The sequence below is a fragment of the Pelecanus crispus genome, chromosome 10 (assembly GCF_030463565.1).
Source record: "Pelecanus crispus isolate bPelCri1 chromosome 10, bPelCri1.pri, whole genome shotgun sequence".
NCBI lineage: Eukaryota > Metazoa > Chordata > Aves > Pelecaniformes > Pelecanidae > Pelecanus > Pelecanus crispus.
In genome coordinates this window covers 40583100-40597028 of record NC_134652.1, presented here as the reverse complement: position 1 = coordinate 40597028, position 13929 = coordinate 40583100, and positions in this window count along the sequence as shown.

Genomic DNA, 13929 nt, shown 5'->3' with positions numbered 1-13929 from the left:
AGAGACGGTGCTTGTTTTTAGGCATGAGAAATGCAACGTAGCCTACCACACAAGGGGGAAAAAAAAAAAAAAAGACCGGGTATTTCTTTCTCCTAACTCTTTTATCTTGGCATATTTGCACTTGGTACCTAACAAAAAATAGCTGTTTGGAGTTTAGCTAGAGTCTGAATATACAGATAAGAATGATGGAAGGAAAAAAAAAATCTATTCTTTGAAATACCTAGTAAAATATTATATTTTAATCCTGTTTAAGATACTGTTATTATTTCGCTACATGATTTTGATTGCAAGGTCTGTCAGTTCGGTTCTTACTGAAGTATTCTTCAATAAGGTCATACGCTTTTAGAGAAACATTTTCTCCCAGCTACTCTCAATTTTCTGAGGGGAAGAAAACAAATTGTTTCTTTTTCTAGAGACTCAGTGCTGTGCACGCTTATCAAAGGCAGAACCTGTCAATACCATCTCGCTTGTGCTGTCCAAGAGCTCGGAACTTTTCCCCCAATGCAATAAGTCTAAGAAATTCATTAAGAAATTTCACTTTTTAAGCAATGGGTGGGGTTTATCTGAAATCTAACTCGATTTTAGCTAAACTTATAGTGACTTTCAAAATCTTGAATACTGTTGGCATAGAGAGGGCTTCATGAAGTCTTTCACAGGTGCCAAAGATGGGGGGGGGGGGGGGGTATTTTTAATTTTCTGTGGATGTAATACTGTAAATCAATACAGAATTCAAATTGTCTTTTCTGGGGATGCCACACTGTAAATTAATACAGATTTTAGACTGTCAGCAGGCAGGGGATGCCAGAACCAACAGCAATAACACTACAGGCTGATAGAGTAAAAAAAAGCTCACTTCTACTTTTCCTTTGGGAAGTTAAGTGTTAGCATGGCTTTGGTGGCTACAGTAAGTAGAACAAAGTATCTGAGTTTGGGATATAATTTACCGCTATTTAACTGCTGAAATTTGTAAAGCTGATGCAAGGCATGAGCATTTTCCGCTGGGTGGCAGAACTACTCGCTGGCTGACCGATCAAGGTGATAATCATTGCTCCCGACACTGATTTAATTTGTATGCTCTTCCAAGCAGGCACTGATAATTTTGTGGTTTTAATACGGCATCTGCTACATTTTCAGTATAAGCAAGGTTCAAATGACCGATGATGTGGCTGTAGAAGGGCAGTGTAATGCCCACTGTGAGGCAGAACAAGGAATGTCAGGAGAAAAATAGAACCTTTTTTTCCTCCCCCTTTCTTTAAGTATATGCTACTGTGAACAAGGTTGCAAAGAAAGCCCCGCAGATCTATCGGGGACCTGTGAGGAAGCGTAAAATATTTATGCGTTAATGGTAGGCACTCCTTGCACCCAGATTTGCCTGAGTTGGTGCAGGGGAAAAGACAGTGCGGTTGCGGGGGTGCTGTGTGTGTCCGTCCTGGTGCTTTCTCCTGGCACGGTGATCGCTTGGCATCCCCCGGGTTGCATCCTTCCAGAATTTGGTTATGTAGCTGGAAAACTTGCACAGTCAGCAAAATAGAAAAGAGATGGGGGGGGGGGGAATAGAAATCTGAATTTTTAGCAGTGGGAGAACAGCACCAATCTCTTACACAAATTTCAGCTTACATGGTGGAAAAACACATAGTGGGAACTGGGTATTTTGGGCCAGTCACAACCACGAAAATGCCTTCTGGAAAGGGTCACACACTCCTAAGGGAATACAGCTTGATATTTAAAAAACTCCTTGATGGATCAAAGCCATGGTGGTTCTGGTTTCTCGTGGCGGTCACCCCCAGGTTGCTTGTGTGGGATGATCTCGATGGTTGGGAAGTGGCTTCTCCTTTTTCCATCCGCTTGCCTCTAGCAAATGTCGGTTGTAACTCAAAGCTTCACAAATAAGTGTGTTTTGCAGCTGGCGGATGGTGATAAATGCTTCTTACCTTGTAATATTTATAATTGCACTGCAAATGGGGGTATAAATTTGAATGGTTTCTCATCGAGCCCTAGTTCGTGGCTGCGCCAAGACACAGAGCTAGCCAGAAATACAAAGGACAGCAGCTTTCTCCTGCTCAGCACATGCTTGCTTGCCGACCCTTCAAATGCTGCCCACAGAAATGGTGACTTTAAGTAACCATGGACGGCCTCGTCGTTGATAGTCTGAGAAAGACTTACACTTATTACAAACTACTGATAAACCACAAGCTTTGATAAACCCAAAGAATGGTGCAGTTTGTCAAATGAATTTTGAAGGCAGCTGGTTCTCAAAAGCCCATTAGATGAGTACTGAGGAATATTACCTTTTTTCTTTATTATTGGAAGAAGAGAGTTTCAGTACTTTCACTGTTTGGACTAGGAGCACTAAGCCCAGCTGATCAAATGATAAAGCTGTAGCACAGGCCCGGATCAATAGTGTAGCAACAACTCGAGCAGAATCAGGTAATTCACTCATAGCATAACAAAACCGAAGCTTTCAGGGTGGCACCGGCCCGGGCAGCTGGAACACAGTTTATCTTTCTGGCACTGATGGTTGCTCTTTACCAATACATGATAAAATGATGTTGTTCCTTTTGTGAGCTACCCAGCACGAGCAATGCCAACGCTGCAAAGTGTTTGCATGTTGTTAAGCAATGGCCATCCGCAATGCCCAGAACGAGTTGCAGCATTCCAAGGAGCGTTTGCCTGTCCCCATATGGATGCCATTGAAACATATGGGTGGCTGTGGCATTTGGGAATTGCTACCATTTGTCTCTGTCCAAGGAGCCAGTGTGGGGTAAGCAGGCATGGGGAGCCTGTGCTGGAGTTCAGCAGGAGGGGATGCAAGCTCCCGGTCCCGGTTGTGTGGAGAGGCCTACTTGGAAAAGCAAGTGGTTCTAGCCCAAGGGGGCTTAATTTGTGTGCTCTCAACCTGGCAAGGAGCAGCAGTTTCCACAGAGAGCTGGGGGAACCCTGCAGAGCTGCTCGGGCAGCAAATCCACCAGGGCACTCTGGGCAGTAACACGGAGAGAGACCCACGGAGTTACCATGCTTTGCATTGTCCCATAGGTTTTAACCAGTATTTGGCTTTCAGGAAGTCCCACCAAAACTCCAGCTCTGGACAGGCTGACCTTGCGTTGAGTGGATAATAGCAGGTACGTTGTTTGTGCTGTATTCAAGTGTGTTTGGGAAGGGACGGTGTCTGTACAGTGGCTCTTTTGCTGTTCCTCAAGGAGCAAGGACAAGATCCTGTGTCAAACTGCTAAAAAAAAACCCCAACCTCTTCACTATTAAAGCTCTGCTGGAATGCTTGAAGAATAGAAAACATCATCACCTTTTTAAGGCCACAAAGGTAAAATTAGCCTTTTTTAGTGCGTCCTGCTGAAGACTTAGTTCTCTACTCCCGGAAGACTGTGGACATGGTACTGGCAAAGTCAAATGCGAGGGAAGGAACGGGGCTTATCTCATTGCAGTGGCTATCGGAAACTTTGTATGTGCCTGTTCCTGGCAGCCCTGTGAATGCTACAGAAGTACAATCAAGATTTTGGGGAGATTTTTGGGGAGCCAGGGACAGGATGCTTATAGGGAAGGGCAGCTTTGGTGCAGAACTGAACGTTGCGTTACACTGAAGGGAGGTTTAGTTTCAAGAGTTTAGGGAGAATATAAGCCTTTATATCAATGACGCCACAAAGCCGTGCTGTATGTCAGTGCTGCTGAGCTTGAGAGTTAATGGCTGCTTGGTGAAAGCCATGGTTGGTTCTCCTCAGCAGTTAGATTCGCAGTACGTGTGTGCATCATCTCTCTGGCTGCCTATAGATCATCTATTGTCTTCTGAGGCATACAAACATCTCGCATTGTGTCTCCGACCAACTGGCGGTTGCTTAAATATGCGTGCTAGCAAGTTTGCGTTTCAGAGGGCAGTGGTCTCATAGGCGCGTGGCACCCTGCAGTCTGGGATCTCGTAGAAGCGCTCCCTGCAGCGCAGGAATTTGCCACCGGTCACGTGGGTTGGAGCTGATGGTATTGCATTTGCACCAGACGCGTGCTGTCACATTGCTCCCCTTCGGCAGGCTGAGCCCTTCCCATGGAGCTACCGGCAAGTTGTGCACTGGGGGATGTAGTCAGTGGTTCCCTGCCATGCCCCACGGCAACTTAGCAGTGGGTCACTGTTTTTTGGGAGAAAATGTGGCAAAACCACAGTGTTCAGCGCTCCTGTGGCTTAGTTGCTACTTGCTGAGGTAACGCTTTAGATTCTCCTTAATGCCCGTGTTGAAGGCCAACAGGAGAGTTCAGAGAAACTCTACTTTGCCATGATTATTTTTAGTAGCTAAGAAAGATTTTCTTATTTCCTTGATAAAGGTCACCAAGGGAAATTGTATTAAGGTCGTGATTTAATCTGATTAATTTTTCACAGGTAGAAAGATTATTATTTTTTAATGTATTACATTTTAGAAATTAGACCTAGACAGCATTTCCCTAGCAGCATTCACAAAGAGCTATTTTGCTCTAACTTGTTATCTCAGAAATGCTGGTAAGAGGCTGTTTTAATGAAAAAGCAAAGTGCAATTTTTAAATATATAAAATATTAAGCAGGGGCTGCCCTGATTTAGTGTTAGAAAAAGCTACCATAGCATGCTAGTCCTAGGAAGATGGGGTAAACGAAGTGGTGAATGCTGGTTAATCACCACTGTTTAAGTGAGGAACACAAAGTATAAGAATGCAGTAAACGACAAAACTTTATACCGTCATCAAGCCAAGTGAGAACAGTAAATATTTGTCTCTCCCATCAGTTTAATTTACTGATACACGTTTTTTTTCCCTTGCAGACTGAGAAATCTGCATAGTTACACTATCAATATGCATAAATAAATGAATTCTGAGCAGACATGAGGGCACAAAGTGGCCTGTAGGCACCTTGAAAGACCTTCAGATGTGGTGAAACACTGGTTGTAGATAGGATTGCTAAACCCTGGTGAGTTAGAAGCACGGGAAGGGAACAGAAGCACTGCTCCCAGATCTTGAGTTCAGAAGCTCAGCCACTGGCTCCTTCTTTGTTTCCTTAAAAAAAGGTGAGCAAGGACAGGCAAAAAGAGAGACAGGACTCTGCGCAGCACGCGGAGAGATACCCAGTCTAACACGGGTGCCAGAGTACAGCCACACTGGGCACTGTGCTGCCCAGGCTAATTATCCTGCCAAGATGACAAATTACAGTCCCTTTTTTTCTGGACTTACAGAATAGCCGTGCCCTTGTTTGCTCGGAGGGCATTTGCTCTCCTTGTGCACATACGCGTGTGTATCTGTACACACGCATGCACCTACCTCTACATCCATCCTTCTCCATCTATAAATGTATAGCTATGACGTAGGCTATCAGATAAAATAGAACTTCCTGTTAAAACAAGCTAATGGCTAAGGAGAAGCTACTGTAAAAGAAAGATGGAAATTCTGATTTAAAAATTGAATATATCTTAAAGGGGGGGGGGGGGGCGAAAGAGCAAAATGATGAAACGTGCAGCCCTCGTTCTGACCACGCTATACCATGACCGCCAGACCCCGGCAGCTCAGGCAGCGGGGCCACGTGGCTGCCGTACGGCGGTGCGCACCGGGAGGACTCTGCGGCAGCAGTCACTCCATGGCAGTACAGCACCTTTCCCTCCTGGTCCCTCGTGCTGGACGCGCGCCACAGCTGGGACTGAAACGTGGACCCGGAGCTGCCTGCGTGCTGCCCTGTGCCTGCAGTCGTGAGGTGTAGCTCCCGTTGAAGCCGGAGCACGTTGCTTGTGCCACTGTGAAGGTAACACAGCTCAATAGCTTCTGGTGCCAAATGAGTTCGGGTTAGTGGGAGGCAAAGTGCTCAGCTGTGGTCTCCACAAAGGCACGCAGAAAAGTCACATTGATTTCAGCAGCTGCTCTGTTTATGACACAGCTTTCCAGCCTTCCGGATAACCTCCACGTCCTCAAACTAATGAGGATGTAGTCACCAAAGGAAAAAAGTACAAAAAGAAAAGACAGCAAAACTTCTGTGGTGTAAAACCAAGGTAACAGGCTGCAAGTACAACAAAACACCCCATCTGCTGCTGCTGCAGGACGTGTCACCTTGATTTCTTGTGCTTCCTTCCCAGCATCCATTCACCTGGCATGTTGCATGAGAAATCAGATGAAGGCAAGATTTTCTTTTTTACAAATTTTGGGGAGGGTTGTAGAAATGAATTAATCCCAGGCTATGATATACATTCATCTGAGTGCTGCTAGTTTAGCCTCCATAGAAAATACACTCTATTCTTAAAATTTGGGGGTAATAAAATCTATTAAATCATATGAGGCAGCAGCTGGAACTACAGTCCTAAGGGCCACTTAAGAGCAGAGACTTCGCCGGTGCGTAAGCACACCACCCGGCTGTTGGCAGTACCCTGAGCGCAGGTAAGTGCAAAACTGTGGCTGCTACAGCTGGATGGGTACACCTTTTCCAAATGTTAGACCTTCTTTTGCTGATCTATAGACCGATTGTAAAAACTTTAAAAAAAAAAAAACAAGGTGGGGGGATTATGGTCTTGATACTTAAGGCCTGGGGTAGTTAGTCACATAACGTTGCAGATAGGGTCTGAAGGGATAGTATCAACCTTAAGTCAGTCTTGAGGAAGCTTCCTGCTTTGGAAAAAAAAAAAAAAAAAAGGGTGTTAACTTGCTGATGAAAATCAAACCATCTCCCAGAATTACTTAAACTTGTATTAAGTATGTTTAGCATGTGCTGGGATTTTGTGCTGGTAGTATGCTATAGTAGTTGAGGGCCAAGTCTGTTGCATGCACCTAGCTGGGGTAAGTGCCCAAGTACGACTTGCCCGCTGAGCCTCAGTCTTGGTTTCACTGCAGATCACGAGGAACGTAGCGATTCCTTTTGCAGAGGGCGCATACGTTACTGGGACGCTGGCTCCTTGCCAGAGCACCCTCAATCCTTTGTATCTTCTCCTCCAAATGTCATAAGCACTTTCAAAGAGCTAACTGCTCTTTTTTTTTTTTTTTTTGTCCATTGTCCAGGAGATCTCTGATAGCTTTTCAGCAGCTGCATTGTTTGCATTGTACACCTATGTATGGCTGTATAGGAAAATGAAAGGCTGGCTTAAGCAGTAATTCGCTAGTGGAGGTTCACAAGAAATCATCACAAATACTTCAGGTTTGATCTTTTCCTGCTGAGTCAATTAGGGGTAGGCTGCTAAAGCGATAAAAGTCTTCGAAATGCAGTAGCTGCTGCAGCGCTGAGCATGACTGATGTCAAAATCAAAGGGTGCTCAGTGGACATCCCCCGCCCCAACCATGCCTCCATATAGGAGAAGTCTCTGCGCTGCAGTAACATGAATTCCGACTGACGGCAAGCGTGTTAGAGGAACGCATCATCCAAGAAGAGGGATGTTTTAGGAACTAATGAAAAATATTCCTTCAGTGCTTCTTGTTGTTGCTGCTGCTGAACTGCGGGTTTCTAGTTGCATTTAAAAAATGGAGGAGTGGGGCTCCTCAATAAAGCGCAGAAGAACAGACCGTCCAGGGACAAACCGGTTCTTACACAGCCTTAGCAAAGGGGACTTCTGTGAGGCCATTTCATATGAGAGTGTGGCCTTGGCTCTTATTACTGATACATATTTTAGAAGCTTTAATAATAAATGAAAAAGTTTATAACTATTGGAATATGGACCCTTCCTTATATTCAAGCAACGACATGCTACATGGATTTATAAAAGGAGCCTATCTTTATGAATGCACTGAAATAACTACAAGAAACACTGTAAGACGGGACTTGGTTTGAAGTGCTTTTTTATAGTAAGCTCATTATGGAAGCTACTCACGACTGGTCTTTTTCATGCACAGCTAGCTGGAGCCACCTTAGGTCTGTATTGCAGAGTTCAGGGCTTAAGGCCATATTCCTTTTAAGTGTAAATATGTAACTCCTCAGACTGATTCCCTGCTGTAGGTCCCACTCTTGTTTTCACATTTCTCTTTTGGCAGGTTGGTTTATGGGCATTGATTCCATGCTGTTTCTATAAAGGTGGATTTAAAAGCAGATCATCTGTATTGAATGCCAGAACCAGGACACAGAAATTAGCGCTAGTAAAGCAGCCTGGCTACAGCATGCATTGGATAAATATAAACTGACTTTTCAATGAAAGGTGTTTTTCCAATGAAGGTTCACCATCCAAGGCAGTTTTCTTCTGTCTTTTTTTGCAAGTAACTTCTGCAGCAGGCTTGGCATAGAAGGAGTGTTTGGCCTAGCGTGGCTTCTTTCTCATTTCATGCAAATATGAAGTAGAAAAATGCCATCTCTGCCACAATCTGTCTGATGACGCCCAATTATTTTGACTATTTTTGGTTACTGATACCTGTTGGGCTGTGCCCTGATTTCTGAGAACTGCCAGTGATGACGCCAGGAGCTCTTCCTGCAGTTGTACCTATCGGTTAAGAGTTCAGCATCTTGCCGGTAGTGTTTGGGTTATTTTTCCCTACATTTATCTCTGCTGAGAGTCACCTACCTCCCTTTTTTTTGTCCCCTCATTCAATTCTGTGAGGTTTCTCTGGAGTACTTTAGCATCATTGTGGCATTCGACTGTCCAAAACTACTGGTTTATTTGGTTTTGCTTGCTTTAGGTTTGTTGTTTTAGGTTTTTTTAAAAAATACATTCCATAACATGGAGTGAAATAGCATTTGGTGGACAGGTATTCTGGGTTGCTGCTGGTGACAGTAGCATTTCTTTGTATTTGAACAGTGCAGTAGGAATGGGACATTCCTAGCAGTCTAGCAATAATGTGAGAGTTTAGATGCTCTTTAATCGCTCTCCATCTCTCTAGGAAAGCTTATATTTATATATATTTATATATAAAAGATAAAATAAAAGGTCTGGTCAGGGAGGTAGTGTTGGGGAGATCTTACTTACAGTTGCATACAGTGGCTGAACTGAAGAGGAAAATACAATCCCCAAACCCAGCGGGGAAAAACTGAGGCAACAAAAGGTGTGGAGATTAGAAGCAAGAATCTCATGTGCTCCTGCAATTGACTTTGCTTAAGTGGGCTAATGAAGTTCTTGTAAAAATACATATGCTATAATGTAGTTTGATTATTCCCTCCTTTTTAAACACCACGTTGTTGTTAAAAGTTCAGCCTGAGCAAGCAGTCTGCTGATGACCCTACATGTACAGACTATTGTGTTAACATTGCTAGTGTTAGCCTGTGAATTTATTGATTTGCAAACCAGGCAGAGTGGATTTGTTCTCTTTCCTAGTCTACATTACAATAAATGTTGCAGACTTACCTTCTGAAAAAGGTATAGGAAAGAAGTTTTTACGTTTTACAGTCTTGCTTAACAACATGTTTCCAGAATCTTTCTAGCTGAATCCAGAGAAAGGAGTGTTAGTTTTGATCATGTAAGATCACTAGTGTCTCCAAAACCAACGAAACAAAAAGATTCCTTACAGTAGCGCTTCTCATTAATTTAAATTCTATAGGCAGACTGAAAAAACCTCTTGTATCATGATCACTACCATTGCTTCTGCTTCAGTGCCCAAACCACTTCTTATTTCCTCCCATGAAAACCCTCAGAGTTTGGGTTGAAGCAATATCATTCCTACTGACTTCCTGCTTCATCACTTCTAAGACTTGGTTGTGTGGTGCCTTCTTTCTATGCTGTATTACACATGGACTTTCCATTGACCTTAAACTTGACGGATTGCATTAAAAAGCTTTGGCTTTGTGACATGGCACAAGCATCTCAAGTCTGGCCAGTATTTCAACTAGCTGCTGCTGCTGATTGCCCTCACTTTCAGGAATTCAAGTTTTTTTTTCTAAGTGATTGTTTTATTTACAGATTTGACTGTGCTCTTTATATTTGGCAAAGAGCCCTATTACCCATCATCATGCCCCTATCTTGTGGGAAGTGCTCACCCCAGCTCTGCGGCATCACTACACCAATGTGCATTTATCACCCAGTACTTTCCAGATGCCTGGTCAAAATTTGTTCATCAACAATTAGTCCTTCAACAGTTGTGAGGTACTAATTAGCTCTCCTAAGATTTGAGGACCTCTGGTTTTCTAATGTTGTTATTCTCTTGTTCTCAGTTTGATTTCCTACAGAAACACACTTGTGTGACTGCAGCGTCCACCCACCTGTCCTCCCTGCTCTGAATAATTTCTGAACCAAATGATTGACTTCATTCAAATTTGAAGGAGGGTTAGCAGCCTCCAAATTAATTAGGTTTCCACAAGCTTCAGGAAAATTGACAGCTGGGTAGAGGAAAGTGAGAAGCAAATTAACATTTCTGTGCCCTCAGAGGAAGACGAGAATTCAGCCATTCCCCGTTCAGTTGGACACAAGCGGATGGCCAGCCAGGATGCACCCAGTTCTTCCGTGACGGCTGGGGGTGTCCTGGTGGCCTTGGGATGCCTGATGTGACTGTGGTGTGGGTGGCAGAGGGACGGATGAGAGAAACCCAAATACTTTCTTCACTCATGGTGCAAGTTACTTTCTTTTCCTACTGTTGTACACAGCTGAGATCTTTAAAACCATTAAAGGGCCAGTCATCATTGTCTGTTATGTACATCTGCCATGAGATGCGAATGTGCTCGTTGCTGTTGCACTCTGACTAGCAGAACATTTCAAGCACTGTCCTCCAGCATAGACTTAGAAACGAAGTTGACTTTTGGTTTTACTTAATGTTTTGAAGATATAATAGGAATTTAATATGTTGTCTAAGAACAATTATTTGGCCACTTATAATGAGAATTATGGCAGCTGTGTAATGCAAGGTTTTTTTCCTCACTAAAATGAAGTTCTAATTAGAATGATAATGTCTCTTCTTTGGGGAAGCTTTTAAAGTAATTGTGAGGTCACCTACAACTTTGTTTGAATAGCCAGTTAATTCTCAGTTTCATTTTAGTCACTATCTTCCGTGACTTTCACCATAAACCCACAGCCTCCCACTAAATGTAGTTTCACAATGGCAGAGTTTCAGTTAGATAAATACTCAAGGTTTCTTTTGCATGTTAGCTAAGAAAGGCACTGTACAGACAATTCAGGGTGGTATTCATTGACCCTGTTATATTCACTTCCTAAAAGTGAAAACGAACAGAGCTTGTGTTTTTTAAATCTTGATTTTCGCTATATCATCTTAAGTGAAGTCTCAATGCAATAAGCCTTACAACGTGTGCTGTATCTGAGGTAGAAAGTGGTGCATGCAGCTGTGCAATATCAAGCTTTCATGGTAGCTGAGCATTAGTAAGCAGTACAGCAAACCACGGTTAAATATCCGCATGTTAGCAGAAACCTTAGGTTGTGCTTTTGTTCATCTTCTGGCAGTTTATAATGTGTTACTCTAAGGCAGGCGCTACTCCACGGATGGCTCAAGTTGATCAGCCCTGGGCCACACACCTCCTGCCTCCCTCCCGGCAATCTTCTGCAGCATATTCCCCTTCTGCTCTGCTGCCTGAACCCCAGCCTGCAGCCCCCACCCGTACCTGTCTCATGACTTCTCTGCATGCTCCATCTATGCCACCATCTGGCTTCTCCTGTGCTGTGTGCACGGCTGGGGACGTGCCTCAGCGGCCCAGCAGGTTCTTCCAGCCCTGGCATATAATCAGAGGTTTCTGTGGGTGGTCAGGTTTTTTTTCTTTGTAGTTTCTATCTAGTGGCTCGACAAAGTGCCTTAAATTCCCCTCTGTTAAGAAAAATTAATAGGATACTGGCAATGTGCAACATGCAGTATAAAGGCAGGAGCTGAAAGGAGCCAGAACAGCAGTTGGACATGCACATAAACTGATACCTGTTAATGAATTTTGCAGATTGACAGCTCCTGCAGGCTTATAAACTTAAAGCCTAAAATGGTCTCTGCACATTCAGCTGCAGAACTGATTTATTCATCCTTTCCCTTCTCTTTGAAATTATTTTTGCCCTGTAAAGTTGTAGAAGAGTCCCCCTTGTGGTACATGCCATAAAAGCAATAGGCAGGACTGTGATTTTTATCTGTGGTCTAATTTCCCCCTCTGGTCTGCAAGTTAAATGTATAGATCTCTATTAGATCAGAAGCATTAACAAATCAAAGTGTCCCCTGATTTCTTCTTGGGGAGTTTTGCAATTGGTGTTAGAACACCAGAAAGTAAAGACATTAAGACTGACTTTCTTCCACTTATCACAGCTCTAAATTCACAGCTTGTCAGCTGAGGGCTTCTTCACAGCTTCTGCAAAATGTAGTACTGGAGGGGTGAGTGCGGAGGGTGAGAAAGCTGCGAAGAAGGCATTTGGCAGGATTTTCATCAAGTCTGAAAAGCTGAAGTGGGGGAGAGGAAACAAGTCAGTGGGTCTGTGCTTCCAGAAATCCCAGTGGTGCTGGGAAAGATCAGAGCCACTCAGTGTGGCTGTCAGCAGCAAATTTGCCCCTTGGTCTTCTGAGAAAAGGCGTAGCATCTCTTCTTCTGGCCACTGCCACTTTCCTTCTCCCCTCTAATGTATTCAGATTTGTTATTACTGAGGTATACAAAAGTCTGAGCACTGTGTGGGATGGCTTATGGAGCTGCGAATTATCATTTGCATGTTGGTCATCTCATAATGTGTTTTCTGCTGTGGGTGTGTTAATAACTTTATCCACTAATGAGCTGTTCAGGGCAGTTGTGCTTTGTGGGCTGCTCCATCTCCCTCACAAAGCAGAGGGCTTTCTTGAGCACACAGTGATTTTTTTTTGGCAATGCATCTGGTTCTGACTCTGCCAGGTCACTCTGTCCCCAGCACAAGTGTGACTGCATTAAGCTCCAGATGGTAGGGAGAAGGAACTGTAGTTTTTGTAGCATGTTTTTAAGGCTGAATTAGTGTTTAGGCTGTCTTACCTGCTGATGAAAAGAATTGCCCTCTCCTTTGAGGGCTCACACCATGCTCTTTTTTTTCTTTTTTTTCAATTGCAGCAGCCACTGCTCCTGTGTCCATTTGTGATCTCTGCACAGCAAAGAAGGAATGCGTAGCTTGCCACCGTACAACTTTGATGCAGCAGCATTTCCGGGTAAAGCCTGGTTTGACTGTTACTGTTTCCTGCAGTGTGGGAAAAAACAAAAAACGAGGCCCGAACTATACAAGAATTCTGCACTTTTAAGTAAAGTGGTCTTTTTAAAAGGGATGTCCTTTCCATTAAACCACAGACAGTCAACTGCCCGGCTCTGAGGGTTGGCCATGCAGACCCTGTGGAAGTATTTAAGTGCTATAAACTGTTTACCCTACCAACTCACCGAACACGCAGTTGCTTGTGAGGCTTCCCCCTCACCCTTACCGCTGTAACAGCCCCCAGTCCCTCCCTTCACCTGGGACCAGGGACAATTTCCCACGTGGGATGGGGTGGGGAGGACATCCTGTCTGATGTGCTCTGGTGACCAGGAGAAAGCCGCAGTTTCGATGATTTCTAGTGGACTGGGTGTGCCCAGGGGCACAAAACAAACAAAAAAAGTATTTGTTGGGCTGCACTCAGAAACCAGCCAAAGGCTTTGCTCATTTATCTGCAGGGTGCAGAAAATTTTGCATCTTTGTGGATGCAAAATTATCAAAAAGGTTTAGAAGTGGGAAGAGAGGGGAGACAGAGATGAGACACTGGACAGTTGTCTGTGGTGCTATAGAAAGCTCTTAATTTTAAGTATGCCTGCACTGAAGAGGTGATTTTGTGTGTGTGTATGCTCGACCAAATGCCAGATCTGTGATGCAAAGCGGACGGGGCCTTTTTCACCTGCTTCCACCACCCCATACTTACTGCAAGTCAGCGCAGGGCAGCAGCTCAAGTCTCTCCTTTTCTTTGTGCGAGGACACGCATCATACAATCTCCAGATAACCAACAGCCTTTCTTCCAGCCCAAGTTATTTGGCTTGATATGGGGGAAAAGGGATAAAATTAGTGCCCTGTGACAGAACTGCATACCAGACTCTCTGTGCTAATGCACCCTTCTCCAGGAAACAGC